This window comes from Cyanistes caeruleus, chromosome 2 (genome assembly GCF_971803275.1).
Source record: "Cyanistes caeruleus chromosome 2, bCyaCae1.hap1.1, whole genome shotgun sequence".
NCBI lineage: Eukaryota > Metazoa > Chordata > Aves > Passeriformes > Paridae > Cyanistes > Cyanistes caeruleus.
In genome coordinates this window covers 75,105,146-75,117,600 of record NC_141702.1, presented here as the reverse complement: position 1 = coordinate 75,117,600, position 12,455 = coordinate 75,105,146, and the positions used below count along the sequence as shown (strand labels likewise).

General features: G+C 38.2%; 1 long non-coding RNA gene across 1 annotated transcript; it reads right to left on the bottom strand.

The window, feature by feature from the left end:
* Positions 1–784: 784 nt before the first annotated feature.
* LOC111927037 (uncharacterized) lies at positions 785–11,212 on the bottom strand. The gene is made up of 4 exons (XR_002863358.2): positions 11,172–11,212; positions 10,951–11,071; positions 8,303–8,378; positions 785–2,567 (listed from the first exon to the last, which is right to left on the bottom strand). It is a non-coding gene; the product is annotated as an uncharacterized LOC111927037 (long non-coding RNA).
* Positions 11,213–12,455: the final 1,243 nt, after the last annotated feature.

Genomic DNA, 12,455 nt, shown 5'->3' with positions numbered 1-12,455 from the left:
ATAATTGTTGACCTATTCCTTCTGCTTCCTACTGAATAAGTCACAGTGGAGTGTAGGTTTCACTGTCTTCAAAATTACATTCCTAATGCATTCCTGATGGTCCAGTATAGCTGTCCTTTAAGTAAACATGTATTTTCACTTATAGTGATGTTAATATGAATGTTTGCTTATATATTAAATGGATATCAACTCCCAGTTAATATATGATTTGTCCCAAGGAACCATTTTGAGCCTGACCAGCTGTAGTTCATGAAAGTCTACTAGAAGCAGCAGCAAGCTTTTGTCTTTTGTACTTTTTTGCCTGTAACCCTTTCCAGCCCTGGCACACCAGAGGAACGTGGCATCCTGCACTCTGCTAAGCTGCAGATGAAACAGGCCTTCAGTAGCATTTCTTTTAATTTCCAAAATGATTTCCCATGCACATATGATGGTCTGATTTTTGACAACTTTTACAAATACTTAACAGTTTTAACTCAGTTTAACAGTGATGAGTGACTGTTTTATGGCAGTAAGGCATGGTTCAATTTCTGTTTTACAGTAAATTACACAGACCAGCTATGAATACACTGAGGTTCATTATCCCAAATGATACTGTTTGGCACTCCATTTCTGCCCAAATATTTTATTTCTTTATCCATAACTGTTCCAAGAAGTCAGTCAGTTCCCAGAAGTCTACAGAGAACCCTGTAATAATGAGGCTGTTTGTGTAATTTGCAGTGGAAAGGTTATTTCCTATTTTTTTTTATGAGGTCTGTTGGGAATGGCTTGTATTTTCATTGTTTCCTTTTGCTATTTGGACTGCATTTAATTTAACTGCAATTAACTCAAATGGCAACTGCAATTTAATTTAGCTGTAACTGCAGTTAATTCTATGATCTTCGAAAGACTTGGTGTAGTTTGACTGGTATACTGCCCCTCTGGGTTTCCAGAGACTGACTTTGATTCCAGATTGGTCAACCATATCCTGTGGAAAAAAGGAGTTCTTGGTGACCTAGGCATTATGACCTAACCACCTCTATGTGTGCCAACATATACACTCAAATAATCTTGATATTTCCAGCAACCCTGAAAGACAGATGGGGTTTATCTTAGTTGCCACACCATTCAGGGTGTGAAACATGAAAACTAGAGGGGAACCACACAAAACGTGGAAACAGGAACATATGACCAAGAATGAATGAGGGAGTAAACCAGCTCAAAAAAATTAAATTAAAAGAGAAACTCGCAAAATGAGTTACAGCTAGCGAGGAACATAAAAGGTTTTATATCTCAGTAGGGAAAAGTTCACTGATTGCATCAGAAATACTTCTATATTTTTACTGAATATAAGAGAAAAAAATAGAAAAAATATGTGCACCATATACTTTGAAAGAACAACAAATAACGTATGATACAGATAAGACTGAGATACTGATATTTCCATCCTTTTCTTATATAATGACACAATGTATAATTAAGGAGAGAGGAACACAGAGCACAATAAGGAAAGGACATCTTAAAAGTACGAAGGCAAGGATAGATATTTTCAATATAGCTGGACCTGAAAAAGCTCACCCTAAAGTGTTTCAGGAACTGGTGAAAGCCATCCCTAACAACTCAGAGGAAAAAAAGTGTCTCTCAGAAACAGAGAAAGCCAAGACAGCACCAGTGGTGCCTTTCTAAAATAACATTCTAATATGTATTAATCAAGTTTTTGCCAGTGCTTAGGAAAATACCAGCAAGAAATACTTAAATTATTGGTTACTGTGACCAAGAAGACATTAGGTTAATAAAAAGCAATAATAAAACAATGAGAAATCATATTAGGTGAGTTTAATTCAGTATATTTATTAGGATTACTGGCCTAGATGATAAGGAGAAAGACACAGATATGACATTTATGTTATCTACCTAAGCTTTTCCACATACCTGCATGATAGTCTCACATCTCATAAATACAATTCAATGGAAATGTCAGTGCATGAATACCTGATTTTAAAACAACACTCACGTCTTAAGTCAGAATTTTCAGTCTCAAGATGGGATTTGGAGTGATCTGCTGTGAATCTAGTGCTAGTCAGTATTTTAAATCATGGCTTAACATGAAATAGAATTATATTTAAAGTATTTAGTCCAGTCCCTTGCTGAAAATGATTGTTAGCATCTCAGATAACAAGTCAGCACCTTTGAGAATCACAGAAACAACTACAGGAAAATTTAAATTTAAAGGGACCTCAAGAGACCTTTAGTCTAACTTTCTGCACAGGGGATCAGACCAGGTTTCTCTAAAAGTTTTCCAAGACCTAATTGGCCAAAACCAAATGTGAAGACAGCAGAAACTGCAGTTACAACCTTCAAAGGCAATCTTTTCCACTCTCCTCACTTTGAAAAAGTTTTCTGTTATATTCAGGCTCAACTGTTTTTATTTCCACTCATATCCATAGTCTGTCATCCTCCCACCTCTGAGAAGAGTCTGACTTTTCTTCTTGTTGACTTCTTCATTGGTGTCAAGGGGGGCCTGCCAGGTTTCTACAGTAATTCTCCCATTTAAATGTGCTGCTCCTTCCCCTCAATGCTCCCACACAATCCTAATAGGAAAAAATGTAATAAAAAGACACATGTTTACATCTGGGAAGAAACAGTTGAATGCACAAATACAAAATGGGAAATAATTAGTGAAGCAGCAGTGGTTCAAATGCTAGCAGTCTCTGGCACTATCTTAATATACGTGGTACATGTAACACATTCATTTGCTGTGCTTGGCACTTGTGAAGCTTTGGTTGGATGCACCTCAGAGTCCAGTCCTGAGGAAACAAAAAATAAGGGAGATGCAGAAGACAATAGTGGAAATAACTTTGGATTTGGAAATTTAGTGATACACCTTGTTAGGAAAGACAAAGACATTTTTGTCTCTGGAGGGAGTGAGAGAGAGAGAAGGGGCTGAAAGAGAAGGAGAACAGTAAAAAAGGGTATGGAAAGTGTTTCAGTCACTCAGTAGGTAAAAGTCTTTCTTCTCATACTAAAGAGAGAAAAGAGAGCAAAGATCCCCTATGCTCACTGTGACCGTGTCAAATAGAAATACGTGCAGCCAAAAAATATTAGCTCAGGGAGTACGAAAAAACCTCTAACTACAATAATAATCAAGTGATAAATTAGGCTGCAAAGCAAAGCCATGGATTCTACAGCCTTTCAACCAAAGGTAGATAAATATTGTCTGCTCTGTGTCAGGTCAGAGAGGAGAAACAGATGATGTCTCAAAGTCCTTTTTATTCAAAGACAGAAAATTTCTTAGCAAGCTTGATTGATGCCTCAGATAAACCCCTTTTCTAAATAAAATCTGAGCAAAAACACTGCTTTATGAAACATTTGTGAGGTCTTAAAGTCACTGACGGGAGCCTAAGAAACATTGGCTGTGAACGCTGCAGTATGGTGCTCCTACAATGTGAATTTTCAGTTAATTTTTCCTTAGAAGTTCATTGCAGTTCACAGCATCCAATGGCACTGTTTTCTTGTTAACTGAACATTAATTTGGCTTTGACTGAGTCTTCTTTTGCCTTATCTTGTCTAGCCTAGATTATTCATTCATATTCAACAGTTTATCCAACATTTAACATTTTAGGGGTTGTAGACTGCTGCTGTATTATTCTTTTTTTTACATCTGGTGCTACACAAAGCTTTACAAAGCCTTATGCTCTCTTGTTTATTCAGATGGTTGTTTCCTGTTTTAAGTGTATTTGCATACCAGTCATATAAAAAAAATTCTTATTCTTTGCATCATAATCTTCTTAAATAAGAAAATCTTTTCTTTCCAAGTTTGCAAGCTTTGGTAGGTCTTTTATCACAGTTACTTTACATAAAAATTTTGTATTTGTGCTTCTGCAGACATCTACAGTGTGGCATAGATGATGCTTTTGCACTTAAGTGATCTTTTGTTGCACTTAAGTGATCTTTTATCCCAGTGGACTGGCAGCCCAAAATCTACAAGAACGGTAACAAGACATTCTCCAGTTCCAGTTTTATTGAACTTTGTTAAAGTGAACCCTTCCCCTACTATAAGCTAAAGACTAATTTCTACACACATAACACTCTTTCTCATTTATCTGCTATATTCTTCTGGGTAATGGTAGATAAAAAGTTAATCTTCATGTATTTTTTATTTTATTTTTATAAAAACCCCAGTTGCTGGTAACTGCATCTGCAGAAAGTTAGTTTACTTTTGGAAATATTGTCCAATGTCTGACTATAAAATACAGAACAGAATCACTAGGTTGGAAGAGACCTTTAAGATCATTGAGTCCAACTGATGATACAGTAAAAAAAAAAAAAGGAAATAAAAAGTGCATTTTTGGACTTTATTCTTTGTCCTAAGTGTGCTATTCTCTCTCATCAGGCTGAAAGAAATTATCCGAATTCTGACATTATCTGAGGACAGCAACAGTTTTCATCATCCTTGGATGCCATGAAGTACAACATTAAAAAATAACATAAAAGCAAGCATAAAAATATTAAAAAATAAGATTTAAGTACAGCTTAAGTAAATAAAAAGGCATAGATGCTCTTAGAAAGAACTGAACTATTAGGAAAAACAAAATCAAGCAAATAAAAGAAAAATCAGCCCTTATGCATTGTAATAAAGCTCATCTGAGAAGTTCAGATGGTAAGGAAGTAAAAGAGGTGAAGTACTGCTTTATCACCCCTTAACCCTGACAGCAGTTAATTTCAATCATTCAGAGCAATCAGGAGGACTTCAAAATAGTAAACTTCCCTTTATATTAGGTGATGTATAACAAAAAATATATCCCTTACTCTGTCAAGGTTTACTACCAACTAGAAAATGACAAACAGACACAAGCACTTTGACTGATTAAGAGAAACATAGAATGACAAGGGAGACAGTGGAAGAAAATTGCTATTTCATGAACTTCACCGCTAAGAAGTAAAGTATCTATGAGATGCATATTTTCTAGCAGAACAACAGAAAAAATAAAACAAAGAACCAAGATAAGTATCATAAATTTTAACAAGGCAGTATTGAAATGCAAAAATAATAAATATCCCTAAAAATATTTTTTTCATCTTTGAGGAAATTTAAGCAGCTACGAATATTCATAAACTGTCACATTTAATAGAAATCAGCATGTTATTTCATGAACACCAGACCCAGCAAAGTCTGTCTTCCTACAAGTTGCATATTTTCTACCCAGGCCATCACTTCCTACCCTCAATACCAAACTACACCTCCAGTCTTCCACAAAACTTACACTGTAGGTAGGAAGCTAGAGACTCCTATCTCTGTTTCAACACAGCTTTGCAAAACTGACTAAAAAGATCCACCTATTTCTAGGGTCAGAAAAGCAGCAAAATTCCATAATCTGATTTCCTAGAAGAAACAGTGTATAATCAAAAAGGTTCCTAAATTCTCACCCTTTATTGCTGTTTTCTCCCCTGAGTGACTGCAGTAAATCAAATATGCGCCCTGACCAGAAAGGAAAATCAGGAAATGCACAGCAGTTATCAGGCCAAGGCTCAGCCTACATCCTGTTGGACTTGGCTGGTCTGGGAGCCAAGAACTGCTTCCATAGGAATGTGCTTGTCTCTCCTTCAGCCCAGCAGCCCTTGCCAACCACTGTCTTTTTTTTTTTTTTTTAAGCCACTGCCTTGTTGGTATATATATTCCTTGTAGGAGCTCTTGGACTTACAGATTCTTACCACAGTCAGACAAAAAATATGGTTTAAACATATCACTAGTTTGTTTTAGTTTAAGTACTGTGGCTTTAGTGCCCAAATTTTAAAGCTGAACTCTTACACCTCTATTAAAACCATCTAGCTCCAAAAGATTTAGTGACATATAAGAATTTATTAAAGTTAGCCTACTTTTTTGGAAGACAAGTATTATCTGCCATTCCTAAATTTCTGGAGCATTTGAAAGATTCAATAGGTTTGAAACAAAGGTGCTGCTACAACGAATAATCATCCATATATATTATGATTTTGAGCCAGTTAATATTGGCTACATGGAATAAAAAAATGGCTACTGAGTAATTAATAACCAGCTGTACTTTCTTATAACATTGTAAGTCTCAAGACAATATTAAGATTGAGTGGCTAAAATCCACAGAAAAAACCACTAAGTCATTCATTAATTATGACTGAATTCATTGTGTTGTATCTACAGCCACACAAAGGCTGAAATCTGCCTTCCCACAAAGTTTCTAGGGCTGGAAGTTGTTTTCGTCAGATATGTGAGCAATGGGTACAGGAGAGTGGCCCTTCTACAACAACAAAACCTAGATAGTCACAGCCAGTGACAAGCTGGTGACTATCACCCTGCTACTCCTCAATATTGAGCACTCTTTGGAATTCTCTTTAAAGACATGGTATTTGTAGCTTTTACCATAGGAAAGGAAGAATAAAAGTTCTTGTGCAAATTTTCAGCAAAGCAAAACCACAGAATGGTCCAGATCAGATTTTATTGCAGCCAAGCATCCAACATGACCAGGAATATTGCAGCCAAATCAAAATCTCTTTCAAGGGATTGCAGCATGAGGTACTGTCGTCATGAAGCTGTGGGTGTGAGAAGTGTGTGGCATACTAAGATAGAAAGCATACAGATAGAAAACACATTTCATGGAAAAGCTTTGTCACTGGAGATTAAGATAACTGTTTTTGACATTAAAAAGTAGGTTTTAAGTTGCAAGGCCCCATATGAATTCACAATAAGTTTTTGCTTTCTATGATACAACAGTGAGAAAACTTCCTTTCCTTTACAGTCTTACAGTTGCACCATGTTGGGAATGACATTCAGTCTTTTTAGATAAACATTATTGAACAATATTCATGGGTTTTTTTATTTTGTTCAGTAAAGATTTCCTGCAAAATTCCAGCACATTTTAAAATCTTCAGCACTAAGTATGAGCAATCTTTAAATTACTTCTACAGTGCATTTATACCAGCTGTTTTCAGCTGGAGAACAGATTGCCATAAAGTCTTCTACAATGTTCTGAATCTTGAAAGTGAGCAGGAGGTAATCATTTTCCCCTGTCCTTTCTATTCCCAGAGAAAAGGATAGAGACAAGGGGAAATAGGAAAAAAAGGACTGCAGTAAGGAGGGGAAAAAATCTGCATGTGGCTATCAAAACGAGAAGGGAGAAATCAAGGCGAGGCATTTGTCCAGTAAAATTCCTATGTTACTGACACTGGGAAAAACTAATGTAGGGGTAAAAAGGTATTTTTATTAGCTTTATAAAAAAACCTGAGTTTCCAGCTTGAAGGAAATTCTTCAAGAAAATGCCTACATTGTACATGATAGTTTAGTGAGCAGGTGACCACCATCACCAGTGGGATCAAATTCATTCTAGAAACACTAGTTTTTAAGACTGTATAGGGCTCAAAGATCCTGAGCTACAGGCCACAGTATGCGAGTCAGCTCACAAAGGATGGCCACTGCAGACATATCAGGCTAACTCATCCTGTCCTCATGGATTTGCTACTCACAAAACCCAGCAAAGCTGAAAAGGCCAACTCATGTCTTGTCATGTCATGATTTAGGAATGATGCTCCCCAGTTTAGTGCCTCGTTCTTCCCCCACTTCCCCCGAGACTGCCCCAAACCAGCTACCACTCTCTTGGCTCCCCCACTCCCCTTCCCCTTTCCCTTCCTGCTCTGGGGATGGAGTTGAGAGGAGGCACAAAATGGTGTTACAGGTTGAAATAAGAACAATTAATTTACTGGAAATGGAAATGAGATAAGAAAACGAACAGTAAGAGCTACAAAATTAGTAACAGAATATAAGTCAACAATTTACAGATAAAACCCACAACAAATACCAAACAGTTCTTTCCCATCACCCCATGCTTTCTCCTGAGCAGAAAAGGAATGCCTTTCCTCTAGGAAGCCAGAGCCCCTTTTCCCCACCACTGGCAATGGCATAGGATGGTACACAATAACATTACAGTCTTGGCAGTGCCCACATCACAGAGTACTGCAGCCTAGGACAAACTGTAAAAGGAAATTGGGATTCTTGGTCCAATGGGCTCTGCCTCCCTGTCAGCTGGGACTAGAGGTGGGCACCACCACACCCAGCTATTTAAAAAAAATATTAACTCTGTCCTGGCCGGAGCTAAGACACCAACTCAACAAGCTCTCTCAGTGGCAGGAAACACTTAAGCTAGAATGTTGAGCAGAGCACACAGAAAGAAGAAGAGAAAGCACCTTGATGTACTGGGACAAAAAAGAGGCATAATAAAGATTTCTATATATTGTAAAATCAAAGTGTAAGAAAGCTTCGATATCACTGATTGTTTGGAGTTAAGATAAAACTTACAGCATGGAGTTTCCATGAGGTGTCCACATTTCTCTTCCACTAGGAAGGGTGAATCTTCACTATTAATCCTGAAATTCTAGCACAAACATTATTCTTGTCACTCTCTCAACACTATGCATGTCACTCTCTTCAGACCTGAAGCACTAATTTTCCACATCAAAAATTTAATAGGTGATGCATTACTGGAAAAGATGAAAGAGTAACTTGCATTAAAGGAAACAATATTTTAATAAGCTTTTAATGTTAATTAGTCAAGAGTAATTTTGAGCTGTCATATAAGATCTGTATCTGCTTACTCTCTGAGTGATTGGGGTTTGTTTTTTGCTGTTGTTCTTGTTAAAGAAACAGAAAAAATACCTATAATTCTCTTATTGCATGTACAAAACTTTAGCACACATACATGGGACACTCTGAACTTTCAACCCCCAAATTTCCTTCATATGTATATCTTAATCAAAGAAATCAATTATACTCAGAATAATAACATATCTTAGAATTACTGTGGGTCATAATCACAAAATGTTATTTGTGGCCTTTTGACTATTGTAATAATCTGAAAATCCTGATGTTTTTCCATGTTGACTGAGAAACCTTGATCAGGGTGGAAAAGAAAGGTCAAAAAGGTAAAACTTATGGGTTCTTTCCTTCCTTTTCAATCCATACATGTAATTTCATGACTTAACGGCCACATGCCACACATTTAAAATCAGGACAGCCTTAGTATTGTTCAGAAAGGATTTGACCCACAAGTGTAATAGATAGTTGTCATAGGCCTCATAGCATTAGCTAGAAACACTGAACTATAAAATGCGGAACTTTACTGTACATGTTCAAAGAAAAATCCAAAAATCGATGTAAAAAAAAAAATCTAATAAAACCACTTTTAAGTTATAACATTTTTTTCAGAGTAGAATGAAAATGAAACAAAAACAGTCAATTACTCTTGTGAGTTATCATCTGCAGAAAATAAATGGCAAGGATTCCCCATCATATGAAAAGTTGGCTGGATCTTTTTTAAAGGTATCAAAAGAGAATGACAAGGGCTTGATTTGGTTTTTTATAGTTCTATCTGTATCACCGAAGTTTTGCATCCTCCCTCCATGCCCCTGTGAATGAATGTTGTTTAAATTAGTCCATTTAAAAGGTAGGTTGAGCCATTTCCACATTGACTTATATAAAGCCATTTTCCTGTTTTATTAGTCACATTAGCATTCTATTGCCCTTTAAATGTCACAGGTTCAAGAGCATAGCTGTACATATTCTGGAAATATTCCTGTTTTATGTAATAAAACAGAAAACTACAATTTCTTGAGACAGATAAGGTGACAAAAAAAAAAAAAAAAAAAAGAAAGAAAAAAGAGAGAAGCAAACAGGGCACAGAATAAAACAACAGCCAGTAAGACAAGATTACTGGCAAGTGAAGGAAAAGCAGGAGAGCTACTGAGAGCACATGTTTAGAAACACTTGTTTGTATTGTCTCTATCAAAACATGTGAAACAGCTGATAAACCCGCCACTTGCTGTAACTTACAGAAAGGAAGAAAAATGGCACTGCACTCACCTCCTGACATATTCCTTAATCTTTTAGAGACCTTTGAAAAGCCACATCGTACGTTGGAAGTGCTCTCATTTATTAGTAGTGTTTTATTTGAAAGCAGAAACCTGCAAAATTCCCTAGCTGTATGCTATCTAACCTAAAACATTTCCAGGTTTATCAAGGGCAACATGAAAAGCCCAGACTGGTTGGAAGGAGTTATTGGAAATCAAATGAATTTTGAAGCCTGCTGGATCTGGCCTACCATCTTCTGTCAAAGGCAGGTTAGTGTTTCAAACAGGTTAATGCCTGAAAATATCACCTGAATCACTAAGTCCAGTTACCCACAGATGAAAGCAAAGCACAACAATTTTTTTCCAGAACTGGCATAAAAACATTTTCCCTACATGTTACCATAGCCCACGTTACACTACCCACCACCTCCTGACAAACACAAGGCTCATTATATTTTAAATGTCTGCTGCAATGTGCCACAAGAAGACGTAACTCTGTTTCTGTTGCCAAGAGTCACAGGTCCTCACAATTACAAATAATTTGCTAGATAAATTAGCTTAAGAGGAATGTGTGCCACATGGTACAAAGGAGGGCAAACTCTTCCTCTCCTCGGCCTTCCCTCCACTCCAAAAATCCTTGCCAAGCTCATTAGGGAGAAAACCACATACACCCACAAGGATGCACGTAACATGAGGACTTAGACGTCTATACAGCCACTCAGCAGGTATATTTTTAAGCTTTCTTCATATCATGTTTTAACCCCAGCTGTCAATTAAGCACCACGCAGCCACTCACTCACTGCTCCATCCTGCTGGTGGGGGAGAGAATCAGAAGAGTGAAGTGGGAAAATTTCTGGACTGAGATAAAGAGAGTTTAGTAGATAAAGCAAAATCTGCATGCATGCAAGGAAGGCAAAGCAAGGAATTCATTCAGCACTTACTATGGGCAGGCAGGTATTTATTTACCCCGATGAAAGCAGGGCTCCATCACGTGTAGAAGTGACTTGGGAAGAAAAATGCTGTTATTCCAAAATGTACCCTTTTCCTACTTCTTTCCCAGCTTTATCTGCAGAGCATAATGCTATATAGTACGGGATATACCTATGGTCAGTAGAGGTCAGCTGTCCCAGAGGTGTTCCCCTCAAAACTCCTTGGGTACCTCCAGGCCACTCACTGATTGGTTGGGATGAGGAGAAGAAAAGTCCTTGTCTTTGTGTAAGCCCTGCTCAGCAATAGCAGAAACATCTCTGTGTTATCAGCACTGTTTCCAACAAATTCAAACCTTACCATCATACAAGCACTGTGAGGAAAATTATCTCTACCCCAGCCAAACCCAGCACAGTACGTTACAACCATGTAATAGCACCAACAAACATTTGGAACCTTCAGTGTTCTCCATGGTCCATTGTGCAGGGTGTCACAGGGTGCAGTGGTTCCCTGGTGGCTGGAGGTCCCCATCAGGGTCTGTTGGGGCAGGGCCAAGTCCTGTGATGTAGCCCCTCACGGAGCACAGAGTGGTTTACTGGTTTCATCAAGAGCCCTGAGAGCCAAAACCTCAAAGGCAGCACTGGTGCAGTCTCTGTATTGCCCAAAGAGAGATGTACACAGGGACCTTCTGCTGTGAAAACTTCATCTGGCAGCTCTGCAAAAGGTGTCAGGCAAAGGGGAAAAAGGTGCTAGGAAATCCTACACCTGTGGATGTAGCTGCCTTCTCCAGCACAACCTATGCAGTACCTGCTGTCAAGCTCAGGGGCAAACAGGCAAGTCACTGACAGCCTGAAGATCTAGTTATGGCTCTGGCAGCACATGGAAGCCAGCAAAGTAAAGGGCAGTACCTTCTGCTCCCAGCACTATCTACTCAAATATAGGTAGCAGTTTGTAGTACTTGCTTAGTATTTCTATCTGGTTGGTCTTCCAGCTGGCAGGTTGTCACCACACTTCTGAGGGCCCCAGGAGAGCCCCAGAGTTCCAGGGACCCAGTTGTGTGGCACTGCCCAGATGCTACGAGATGTCACACTTCAAGGATTTTTATGCACAGCAAAATTCTACATATGGCAAAAGGCAAAGGAGGAACTCATCTGCCATCTCTGCTGAAGGCTGTCAACACCAGTAGAAGAGACCTTGTACAGCCCATGTAGAAGAGACCTTGGTGCTCAATACACAAGATGAGTAATGCTTACACTGAAAGCTGTTGATAAGAAAGTAAAGGCTGCAAACAGCTGCATAAGAATGCTGAGGCACAGAGATCTTTGCCTGACAAAGCCAACTCAGCAGTCCTCAGGAGGATGAGTAAGAAAGTCACTTTGGTAAAAGGGTTTTGTCTAACCCAGCAGGTGCTCAAACCACCATGCCTAAATTTGGTCCTGGCAACAACATTGTATTTAAGCAGTCAAGTGAGCAAACAATCTGCAAGCTATTGAATATCTTCTTGTCAGAATAAATGATGGAGTAGTTCAAGGCTGAGAAACACAACTGCCAGTCATGTCTTCTGTTTTAGATTATCTTAATCCATTCTTGATTTATATATAGCACAGAGGACCCTAATGAATCTAACACAACTCTGAACAAAGACCTGAGCTCAGCTCTTTTGCATATGCTTTCTCTCT